The 12,651-nt window shown below is 41.6% G+C and overlaps 1 protein-coding gene across 2 annotated transcripts in view; it reads right to left on the reverse strand.

Moving 5' to 3' along the window:
* The window catches only part of LOC142399180 (SPRY domain-containing SOCS box protein 4-like), a 76,377-nt gene that overhangs the window by 17,712 nt on the left and 46,014 nt on the right, over nt 1–12,651 (reverse strand). The window lies entirely within an intron of this gene.

The raw sequence follows: 12,651 nt of genomic DNA on the forward strand, positions 1-12,651 counted from the left end.
TTTTAGGTGAGTGTTAGCTGATATCATACAGAAATAGCTGCTGAAGTTATTATATGGAATAGGTTTCTGAATCAGTGCTTTTCTCGTAGATTTAAAACCAGAAGTCTTTCTAAAAGATTTTTTTATTTTTGTTTAAAAGGAAACTAATGCTGAAAATAGCTTTTGGGATGTGAACCCTAAAATCAGCTGACTTTGGGATTTTGTCCATCGATTTGTCTCTGCAGATAAAAGGTTATAGTAGAGCTCACATTTGATAACATTCAACTGCTGCTTCTAAGTATCTATCCGTCTGGTCCTACTGTTCTTCCCTCAAGGTCTTTGTACTGGCTCTCTGACAAGACTGAATCAACTGGAATTTGATATAATCAAATCTTTTTATGGAGTACCACTGAGCACGATGAATTCTGGGAACGTAGCCAGGCCATACTGCAGGTTCTCATTGTGAATTTTACAAGTGGCTACAAACACCTGTCTGAGCTCATGGCACATGTTGTGCACAGACAGTTTTATGTATCACACAAAATTTAAAGCTGTCACATATATGAGGACCAGTGAATGACAGATTTTTTCAGCTACCTGTCTTATGTAATAACAAGATAGTAACAGAGGGCTCTCCAAAAACTATTTAACTAGGCTTAAAACAACTTTGGCTCTTAGAGGCACCTTTTATTTTTCTGAAAATAAAACAGCTGCTTGTTGTGCTACTATGGCTGTTTCTATGAGACCACTAACAACGCATTGGAGATGCAGCATTTTTGAGCTAAGAGCTGAAATATTTCTAACTTTTGGTGCTAAACAAAAAAATCTGCGAGTGTAAGAAAAATGTCAAATGTAAATGAAAACACAACTCACTGAATCGCAAATCCTATAAACACGACATAGAAAACATATCAAATATGGAAATGAGACATTTTACTATTTCATGACCAATACTGGCTCATTTTGAGTATGATGGCAGCAACAAAAATGTGAAAAAGTAAGTGGAACTAAATGAAAAAGCCAGAGGAATATGTTGCAGCTGGTAAGATTAACTGGTAACAGGTCCATCCATTTCATTCATCTGGCTGAAAACTCAATATTTGGATGCCTAAAAAAGTTTGACAAATGCAGGTTAAAGCTGTATCGTGCACGAAGAAGCCGTAGGCGAACATGATCCAGAAACGCTGCCATCTTTCCTGGGCCAAAGCTCATCTAAAACCACAAAAAGGCAAAAAGAAAAAGTCTAACGTCTCACTTTAAACATCTGATATGTTTTCTATGTTCTACTGTGAATGAAATATATGTTTGTAAGATTTGTAACTCATCTCACTCGGTTTTTATTCGTATCTTACACAGAGATAATGGAGGACTGTCCAACACGAGGCCACAGGAGTGGACTTCTGATGCCTAGCATTTTTGATGCTGTATGACCTTAGTTTAAGGTAAACATGCCAGCAACCATAAATCTTTCAAAGCTACAAGCTTCATCAGTCCACAGAGGCCAGTCTCTGCTACCCACTCAAATTAGTGAGCCTTGATCACACATGACCCTGTTGCTGGTTCAGTTTGTCCTTTCTTTGATCATTTTGGTAGAAGGTAATGGCCACAGGACTCATTGTTGTGGAGATACTTTGACCCAGTCATCTAATCATCACACTTTTCAGTCGTTGCACTGTCTTGGCAAAGACTTCTACAGGCCCAGAATGCCTTTCTGAAAACAAAACGCTCGTTCCGCAACCCTTTTTTTTCACAATTGCTAAGAAAATGGTGCATGACAACAAGACGCAGACGCCTTGTAAACCCAGTGGCCAAGTAACCCACAACTCTGTCCCACCAACACAAACCTCAGCTTTATGAGCAGAAATGCAAAGGCTGAGGGTTTAAGATGTTATTTAAGACACTTTTATAAGAATAGCTCAGCACGGAGTGGTAACAGGAGGAAACTGTAAACCTGTTTAGCCAAACTGCAAAATATACGAACACGAGAAGTTACTTTAACGGTGTTTTTGTGAGAGAGGCTGGTTTTGTTGTTATGTATGCTTACAACTTAGGGTTTTTCTTCTGCCTTTGCTGACACGTTGATGTGTTTCTTGACAACTCTGAATCAGTACGGCTTGTCTGATCGTATTTCACATCAGGTGAGTGGAAACTAGAAGAAACCCCACAAGGCCATTTGCTGTGTATTCAATTCAATTGAAGGGATTTCTGTTAGTCCACGTGAGGCTCGAGAGACATGCAACATGTCCATACCTTCAGGCTCATAAACAAGTCATTTACTCATCAGTTTAAAACTGCTGAGGTGCAAAGACCTCCAGCGTAGCTTCGCGTTCGGCCCAAAATGATTCACTGTAAGGTGACATCCTCTGCTCTTTTTGCTCCAGTGCACACCGCAGTGGATGTCCTTACCACATTACAGACATTCATCACACACACACACACACACACACACACACACACACACACACACACACACACTCACACACACACACACACACTCACACAAGACTGAAAAGGTTTTTGCCACAATCAATCCTTTGGGAGAGGCGAGTCTCCATGAAAAGAAAAGCTTACAGGGCAGAATGATATCAGTTACTGTCCAAAACAAGTCACGCATGTGTACACAAGTACTTAAAGACACCAGTTCGTACCAGAGACATCAAAGGGAAATTGTCCAATCAACTACACCAGGATCTGGAATGTCCAGAAATCATATCCGAAACTGCAACTAAGCTGTAGTGTACGACAGGGGAGACGGCAGCAGAGCGTGGTCGGGCCAGACCACGGCAGACAGAGCGAGCCTCAGTGTCTGTCCGGGGAAAGGGCCAAGCGGGGACAAAAGGTTCATGTGAATTAGACACAGAGGCAGAGATAAAATGATGGATACTTAGAGTAAGATGAAACAGGGTGTGTGTATTAGGACAGAGGAGCATAGAGGGCAGCAGAGGAAGATGAAGAAAAAAATGTGTGCGGAAAAACAGCAACGGAAACGAGAGTACTCACACAGTGGGTCCTCTACAGACACAAATGTGATCTTCTGCAGTTTTTATGAAAGTGATCTCTGTCAGCACAAAAAACGAATGGGTCCTCGCTTTGCCCGTGCTCCAACGTGCACAGGTAACATCTGCGTAAACTCGTTAACAAACGGGCAAACAGACAAATGGCAGTAATCGCATACCGCCACCATAACACGCAGAGGAAGGAAACAATACGCTGGGAAGACAGACAGAGATGGATTCAACAGGAGATCACAACACCAGAAAATAATTGGACACCACCGCAGGGATATGTGCCAGAGAGTCAAACAATATCCTGGAAGAAATGATTCACACTACTTTTATTACTCGCAGCCCCTCCAGTTTTCCGTGTGTGAAGGGAAAGGCTTTCACCGTAAATATAAACCTATTTAGAAAAATGAGGAATCAAACATTTGAGATGACATGAAAAACACAAGCAACAGAGACTGGGCCGAGTTTAGTAGCAATAATTCAGTTCACACCAAAGAATTGGTTAATATAATACTGAATATACTCTATTAAGAGGGTGGAAACACAGTTTATTCTCTGTAATATTTGTTGCATTCGCTACACTGTCATTCTTCAAAATGGAAATTGTGTGTTGTCAGAACCATGTGGAGAATGCAACTTAGTTGTGGTTTTCTGTTAAAGACGCATCTCAAATCTGGCTGCTTGGAGCCAAGCAGAACATCAAAATCCTTTCCAGATGAGAGACCTGAGACACTCAAAACAGCTTTTCACCGCCGATATGACTGTTTCACACAGCGGTTAAGAAGGGGCTCTCTCTGGTGTTTCACAGAAGCCGGAATAGGAAAAAAACCCGCATACAAACACATACATCATTTTGGAGATCTCAGATGTTTCCAGATGCAGGGCAAGCACACCCACTGTGGTGCTGAGCTGCAGGGAAAACAGGACACCCGCAGGAAGATTCAGACACAATTACTGATGGCATCAGCAAACAGAAGAACCAAGCTGTACACAATGTGCAGACTCGTGGATTAACGTGCCATGTCTCCAGGTTCTACAGTCATTTATTTTTATTTTTTTCAGCATTCACCCAATATAATATGCTGCCGGTTTCCATGGTTACAACTAAGATTAACAGTGGTTGGAATATTTGTTGTAAAACTGACACTAATTGCAGATATTAGCAGAAGAGCAGAGTTGTGCACACGGTGCCTGTTCACAGAAAACATGCCGAAAAGAAATGAAGAGTACGGGCCAGCAGGACACCGATCCACACAACACGCTTTTAAATGAACGGTGAACAGTGCATGTCACAGCGTGGTGTTATCAGGTTTACAACATCAGCACGACGGCATATCAGTGTGTTATTCCCTTTATGTTAAACAGAAAACTAGAACCCTGGGAGAGCTTTGTGGCAAGTAGTGGCTAAAAGCTAAGAGAGCTGTGTTTCAAAGTAAGTAACTGTAGATTAACTATAATTTGGTAAGTATATCGAGCTTTCTGCTGTAACGTGATCTCATAAAGGTCACATACACAGGACGACTGGTTCATGTGTTTGGGGAAGTGAACTGGCAAAACTGATTTCTCAAGCCCCAGTTTATTGGTCGTGCACAACCACAAGCACAGGCAGGATTCTGATGGGCTTTTTACACGTGCTCATGAACATGGAAGATTTGCTACAACGATGCGGCAGGGTGGGAAAATGAGATACTGGACAGAGTGCAACAATTAAATCAAGTGTGTAAATAAACCCGGGGAGATAACTGAATTACGGAGTCTCTACATCTACACATGCGTTATCCAGGTACATGTAAAGTGTCCTCTGTAATATTTGTTCATATTTCTATCTCGGTTCCATTATGACACGACATCACTTAAAAGGGGGAAAAATATGAAAAAAGACTGGTGCAAGTTTTTAGGTCAGAATGAATGTGAGGCAACTCTGAGGACTGTATGCCACCCAAAACAGCTCCAGGTAAGCTGCTTGGTGGCAATTAAAAGGGGACTACCCCTGCATGAAGGTGGAAAACTGCACGAGTGTTAATGAGGAACGCCAGGGCTGTCTACTTTCATTAGTAAAAATGGTAAAAGTGGGTTTTCCTGTCCAACAACAAGTAAAGGCTGAGTAATACTTCTTTTAACTGCCCTTGCGCTTTCTTCTTGCGCGTATGTTAATGGCTCGAGACGTTTATACTTCATTTAGCTTTGCCGGCGCTTGGGTGTGCTGCATGGCGATTCACTGCCAGGAGAGTAGGTGGAGTAGCGGGTTTTTTCAATGACAAGCCTACTATGATGAAAGGAAATTCACCGCCAGGACCTCTTCGAGTGGATTCATGCTTCTTCTTCTTGTAAATAGTCGGTATTTTGTCAGATTTTCAACACCTTGGAGGTCTAAACGACTACTTTCTCGCCTTAAAATGTTTCAAATGTTGCTAAAGTTATATATTTACAGAGTTTATAGCTTAAGCGAAATCAGCTTTTCAGGCTGGCTGATTTCGGCTCGGGCAGGAGTGAAGTGCACTGTGTGTAAACGCTCTGCATGCTGTCTGATCGATGAGTATGTCGTTTTCAAGTAGTAGGCTTGCGTCTTTTCTTGCGTGAAGTTTAGAAAATTGAGGTGACACACGCAAGCTCGCAATGGGGGGCTTGCAACCGCGCAAGGGCTTGCGTTTCTTCTTGCGTCTTGCTTTGCGTCTTGCGTTACCGACTATAAACCAGGCTTTACATCGCATTTCTGCTGCGTTGCAAAGGACAGGATACCCCGAACAACAGCGGCGTACCGGCTGATGTCAGGCTTTAAGGCTGAGTTATACTTCTTTTAACTGCCCTTGCGCTTGCGTCTTGCGCGTATGTTAATGGCTCGAGACGTTTATACTTCATTTTGCTTTGTCGGCGCTTGCGTGTGCTGTGTGGCGATTCACCGCCAGGACAGTAGGTGGAGTAGCGGGTTTTTTCAATGACAAGCCTACTACGATGAAAGGAAATTCACCGCCAGGACCTCTTCGAGTGGATTCATGCTTCTACTTCTTGTAAATAGCCGGTATTTTGTCAGATTTTCAACACTTTGGGGGTCTAAACGACTACTTTCTCGCCTGAAAATGTTTCAAATGTTGCTAAAGTTATATATTTACAGAGTTTATAGCTTAAGGGAAATCAGCTTTTCAGGCTGGCTGATTTGGGCTCGGACAGGAGTGAAGTGCACTGTGTGTAAACGCTCTGCATACTGTCAGATCGATGAGTATGCCGTTTTCAAGTAGTAGGCGGTTTCGACCACAGCCAGTGGCTTGGGCTTGCGTCTTGCGTAAAGTTTAGAAAATTGAGGTGACACACGCAAGCACGCAAGGGGGGGCTTGCAACCGCGCAAGGGCTTGCGTTGCGTCTTGCGTTACCGACTATAAACCAGGCTTTAGTCCTGAAAACGGTGCGGCTGGCTTTAAACAGAAACAGACAGATGCCATTCAAAGAGACTTTGCAGGGAAACTTAACTTAACTCCTACTAGAAGAAAAACACCACAGAGTCCAACAGAGAAACGGTGTCGTTCACAGAGAACTGCTCCAAGCACCTCTAATTCATGCCCAGGTTTGTAGAGCTGTTTGTGAGTCGACAAGAAGTTGAATAAATCGAGTGAGTTTACTCACTGGTGAGAAGAGTTCCAGTGGTAGAAAGAGAGAGGGCTGAGAGACCTTTGGATAGAACTACATCATGGCTGAGCACAAAGGCATCCAGCCTGTCAGTAAATTGGTAATGTCAGGAGGCCAAATTGAAGTGCTGATTAGAGGCTGAGCCAACAGCTTCCTGAACAATGAGTGAAGGAGACAAAGATTGGAGAGGATTATCTTGCTCTCATTCATTAGAAGGCTACGGCGTGATTGGATCACCCTGATAATAAAACTGGACATGTGGGTCGAAGAGTGTATGCGTTGGTGATGGCTTAGGGGGAAAAAAAAAAAATGCAAAAACCTGAAAACAATAATGTTCTGGATCAGTGGTTGCAAAACACATAAGTGTCAAAATAATTTCTAGATATTTTGGTTTCTATTTCCATAATAAATACATAAACCTGACATGCCACAATGCTTTTCTTTTGTGTGCAGGCCGGACTTTTGCTTTTCTATGACTTTCAAACCTTTGTGCACTGAGGGCACTTGTCTGGGGAAGAAAAAACAAAACATTTTTTGTTTTGTTTTTGGCAGCGTTAAACATGTGTTTATGTCTTTCTTTGAAAAATTTTTAAAAAAAAATTTTGGCTAAAATTTATTTTTTCTAGTGGCTGGTGTTGTGCTGCATTAACGACTGTAAGCAGAAGGGATTCACCAAAACCTGGATTTACTGCTGTGATTAGAATTTGAATTATTTCTGCTTTATACAAAGCCGGTGTGCTGCATGACGGTGCAGTGATTAGCACCGTCGCCTCACAACAAGAGGGTTCCTGGTTCCAATCTTGGCCGGGGCCTGTTCTGTGCAGACTTTGACTTTTCTCTATGTGCGTGCATGGGTTTCTGTACAGGTACTCCAGCTTCCTCACACAGTCCAAAAAAGATCCACATTAGATGAATTGTTAAGTTTCTGAAATCAACCTTATGGGTGAGTGTGAGTATACGTCTCTGTCTTGGCCCTGTGATGAACTGGCAACCTGCACATGGTATACGCTGCCTCTCACTCGATGGCAGCGGGGATAGGCTCCAGCCCCGAGTTGGATACGAGGGTTTAAATGCTCATACTGGTGGCATTTTTAAGGAATGTTGACAGTTCAGCTCTGCCAGGTAAGTAATTACGCCATAAGTACCAAGAGCATTCAGCGTTTCTTGCATTTTCACTGGCCCTTCTTTTCCACTTTGAGCCTGCTCATTATTCCCTACTTACTCCTTTCGATCCTCCATCTGCATCCATCCCTCCAAAAGAGTCTGTAGCCCAGGTTTTGTGCAATTATGCTAATGTGAATAATAATATGTAAACTGTCAAGGCTAAGTGTAAATTATGCAGTCAGCTTAAAAGAAGAAAAAAAAATGTGTAGAAATACTTCCAAATTTTCTTGCGGGCATGTTTCTGAAGTCGTCATTTTTTATTCAACAATCCTAAATTTAGGGTAAAAGTATTCACTTGACAGTTGGTAAGTCAGCTAGCATGTCTGGCGTGATCCGCTTGTTGGCTGACAGACTGACAGAAAGTAAACAAGAGATTTTGTGTTCCACATGGACTCCTTGGAGAGCTATAGTGGGTTTGCAAGGATGCATAAATGCACGGCAAAACTATTAAAAAGCATCGAGTGAGCTTAATATGCAAAAACTGCACATGAAAACACACCTGCTCTAACAGGTCACAATAACCACTGCATCAACACAATCTATGCTACTGCCTTCAGCTAATGGGAAATGACAAAACACTAGTTATTCTCCAGTGTTTGAGAGGCAATATTCTAATATTCTACCTGGCCTAAATCCCTGTCAGAAAACAGAATTAGTTTAGTTCTGATATGTGAATGAAGTTCATGTGTAGTAAGGTTGCAAAAGGAGAGGCAATAAATGCAAGGAGAAGAAATATGAACTAAAATGTTCAAGGATGAAACCTGGTTACCTCATCATCGAAGAAAGGCTACTCTGACCCTAAAAGGGCAAAGAGGCTGCAATCACGGTTCATCAGGAAAAACAAGGAAGCTTTTTGTTTGTTTGTTGTTGTTTTTACTTCGTTGTGGAACTTGTTGTCCCCATAACGCAGTAATAATGTTGCTATAGCGACAGCTACATCTGGGAATTCAAATTTACAACAAAGCCCCTGTTTCCTCGCCAGGGTGAAAATTACACCTGGAATACTTCAAAAGATGCTCATTTAATACTGTTTATTCATTTGTAATTGACTGTATAGCCTGCGTTGGGTTCCACTAAATGAATGTAAAGCACTAGCTGTGGTCCATCTAAGAGAGAGCAGGTGTACAGAACGCCAGTATCAAGATGCTGTAAGATGCAATAAGAGCCCATTAATCAGATGAAGTCTATGAGTAAGGGCACACAAAAACAAAGAAGCAGCAAGAAAAACAAACAAAACAAAAAAGAATAAAAAGGCATAATATCAACCCAAACTAAATGAAGGCACAGCACAATTCTGAATACTTCCAGTAAATCTAGTGTTGCCAAAGCAATCTAAGTTGAGTCAAGGGCCTGTGACGACACGGTGCCTTTCTCTGGCACAAAAGCACTGGTCCGACACTGAAAAATGCTGCCTGCTGGCGTTTCTTTCTTTCTTTCCTTCTTTTTTTCTTTTTCTTTTGTCTTTGTGACAGTAATCTCAACAGCTCCAAGTCTGCCTCCCCACTTTAACCGCTGGTATGGTAAACCAGCTTTACCCTTTACATCAACTTGTATTATCTATTTATCAGTCCATTTGTTTACCATCATTTTCCACCATGAACATGAAACGGAGGAAGCTTGCCCTCATGTTAGCAATGGCTGAGCTCATCACGACTGAATCTGACAGCGGCAGAGCAGGGAGAAGTCAGTGCTTCACACAATCCGTCCAACATAGTGGTTCAATGAATATCAGTCAGTAGTGGCATTGTTAGGAGCCCGGTTTCAGCTCTATTTAAGGTAAAACAAGGGACAATTTTCATGTAGTTCTCCTGTCAGGGGGTTAAGAGGGACAATCAGCTCTGCTGTACAAGCCCCTTTGTAATGTGCCACAGACAGTAGCTCTTTTTTTTTTTTTTTTTTTTGTTAACAGTCTTTGACGGCATCAAAACATTAATATCATTAACGTCAACATTTAGGGTTCATCCGATTCCCTCCCACAAATGAACCTTTCTCGTCACTTCTGTCTGACAAGTCATCAGGACAGAGAGTGAGAATTAGGTCATTTTCCATTTTACTGGTTATTGTGCCGGCAACTGTGACCATTTTCACCTTTGTGCACTCCAAACGGGTGCACCGAAAAGGTGGAGAACTTTTTTTTTTTTTAAGACTGTGCACAGCCCCTTGTTGTCAGGGCGACCTCGTGGGTTTTCTACTCATTGAGAATAATTTAAAAAACAGTACTAGTGCTAAATAAAAAAAATAAATAAATAAAAATAAACAGTTTAAACAAAATAAATTAAGTTGCACTGTACATGATGAGCTAACAGTCCATTTAGTCTTGAACATGGTGAAATCGCAGTCAGACAATTTGGTCTAAACCTAAGAAACTGAACCATTTTAACACCGTAAAACACTGTTTTACACTGTTTTAAAGTTCAGGCAAATCATATTGTATGAGTGACCGTACCAAAGGAACTCATTACTATAACAGCTAAAGTTAGTATATCCAATTGCCTTTGTAAGGTCCATAGATACTTTAAAGGCAGTGGCTTGAATGCAATAGCTCTATTAAACTAACCAAACAACCCAGTACTGTCGCTCTGCTGGATATGATGGATTGCAGCTTCTAAGATGGTCACATCAGTCAGGTCCAGAGAAAGCTAATCTGGTAAGTTATTATCGGGGTAGTGTACAGAAAATAGATGCAGCAAAGGGCAGCATCACATGATGAAGACTTGTTTGGCCCTAATCATTCCAGATGTGAATAAGATCATAAAGCAACTGCTCCAAGTCCTCAATTGAATAAGAGTGCGTCTTGACAGAAGTACAGTGACTACCCATGCTTAAAAAAGAAATGATATTCATATATTTATTATTGGTTGCTGGAGGCTATCCCAGCTGACAATCAACCATCCACTCTCACACTCACTCTTTGGGTCAAATAGCGACACCAATTAACCTAACATGCATGTTTTTGAGCGGTGGGAGGAAGCCGGAGTACCCGGAGAGAACATGCAAACGCTACACAGAAAGGCCCCGGCCGGGATTCGAACCCTCTTGCTTTGAGGCGACGATGCTAATCACCACATACATATACATACATATATACACATACATTCATTTGAAGCAGAGCATACTTTCCACTTACCATTGGTCTGAGCAGTTGGATCTTCATGCTTCCTTTGTGTGTCTTTGTTAATGTTACATGCTAATAAGGCACAGATTAATCTCTCATGCCAAAATCTAATAAAATGATCTAATACTTAGTCATCCAAGTTCAGAAATTCAAAACATTTTTGCATGCAAAACGGGCTTGAATGCGTGCCTCGAACACTAACTCTAACATCCTCTTATTCACTAATCAGTCTAAGTTTTTCCCCGAGCCCCTCATTAGCAGCCAGCTTCTGAGTGCGAGTACAGCTCTTTAATTACTCATCCATCCATCATCATCCATCAGCTTATTTGACCTCATCCTCAGAACTCACACCAGTGGCTCAACAGGAGTTTCAATTTGCCCCTTACTCCCTCTTTACTTTTTACTCTTTACACCACTTGTCTTTTTCATTTCGAAGATGTCTCCTTTCCTTCATCTCCTATCAGACAGTCTCCGTCCCTCTTCGGCTCACGCTGACACTTTTTTGGTTTGTCAAACGTTTCACATTTCCTCCATTCTGCTATCTTTTTCTCTATACTTGCTCTTGCATCGCAAAAGAGAGTATGTGGCACGAGAGGCTACAAAGACAGCAGATCATCTTCATTATTTGTAGGTTTCTGTTTCATACACATCTCTCTGCTTGCCTTTGTTCTCTTGCATATTGCCAGTTTTGTTACTCTTCTTCTAATCTTTTTATTTTCTCATGTTTTTCTTTGCCTCTTTCTGTCCTTTCGTGTCTTCTGTTAAATATTTAATCATGAGTGCAGAGACATGACACCACAGTTCCCTACTTGAGATAATGGTGTTAAGGTCTTAGGTCAGGATATAGAATAAACATGTGACACTTGCAGTTCATCAGAACTTTTCCTGTGCCATTTAATCTTATTGTGCAAGAGCGTTCGATGACGGGCATCCTTGTCATGCAGTAATAGCCCATGTCACGAAGAGTTACAGTCACAGAAACACACATTTCAGCTGAACAGCTGTTGATGGAGCTTTCATTAGGCTGTGCAGAAGCTCTTATGTAACTGCGTAGGCACAGTGCAGAAAATTGGCCAATATGAAAATGAGCAGAATTAGCTTCTGCAATATGATTTAGAATTTGTGATGCAAACTTCTCTCTAAATTTTGAAAACAATTAAATTTTAACAGCATGAAATGTTTTGTTGTAGGTACTTAGTTGAGTGGTCTGAAAAAAATGAAAAGGCATAAAACTTTCTTTGCGTGCCTGCAAACGCGTGAGCTAAATGTCGTCAGGAGTCGACACTTTACGGGAATCACGCCAGGAAAAGAAACAAAAAAGTGCAGCGGGACACAAATCAAACAAGCGTTTACAGCAGAGTTCAATCATTACGCCTGAGGTTAGCAGCTAAATTAAGCTAAAGCACTAACCCACTGACCCATATATCCCAAAGCCGGCAGTTAAGTGCAGAGCTCTGAGCGCGAGCTTGGTACCGGGCTGACAGGAGAAAGCTGAGTAGCAGCTCCCAGCAGAAAGATTTATGAGTCGGAAACTGATGAGCTTTCCTTTAGTGGACAGCAGTGGGATTTAAATGCAGAGACCAAACCTGCAGGAAACAAACTGGAATTAAAGGATCAGATCACCCAGATGTAAACATTATCTCACTTGCTATAAAAGTTGTCTAGACATAATAATACATGCTGCAGTTTTGAGATACACATCTTTAAAACAAGTTGGGCCAACTAAATACAATAGAGCTCAGCAGCCCGTCCTGTGGACACTTTCAC

Source organism: Odontesthes bonariensis, chromosome 14 (genome assembly GCF_027942865.1).
Source record: "Odontesthes bonariensis isolate fOdoBon6 chromosome 14, fOdoBon6.hap1, whole genome shotgun sequence".
Taxonomy (NCBI): domain Eukaryota; kingdom Metazoa; phylum Chordata; class Actinopteri; order Atheriniformes; family Atherinopsidae; genus Odontesthes; species Odontesthes bonariensis.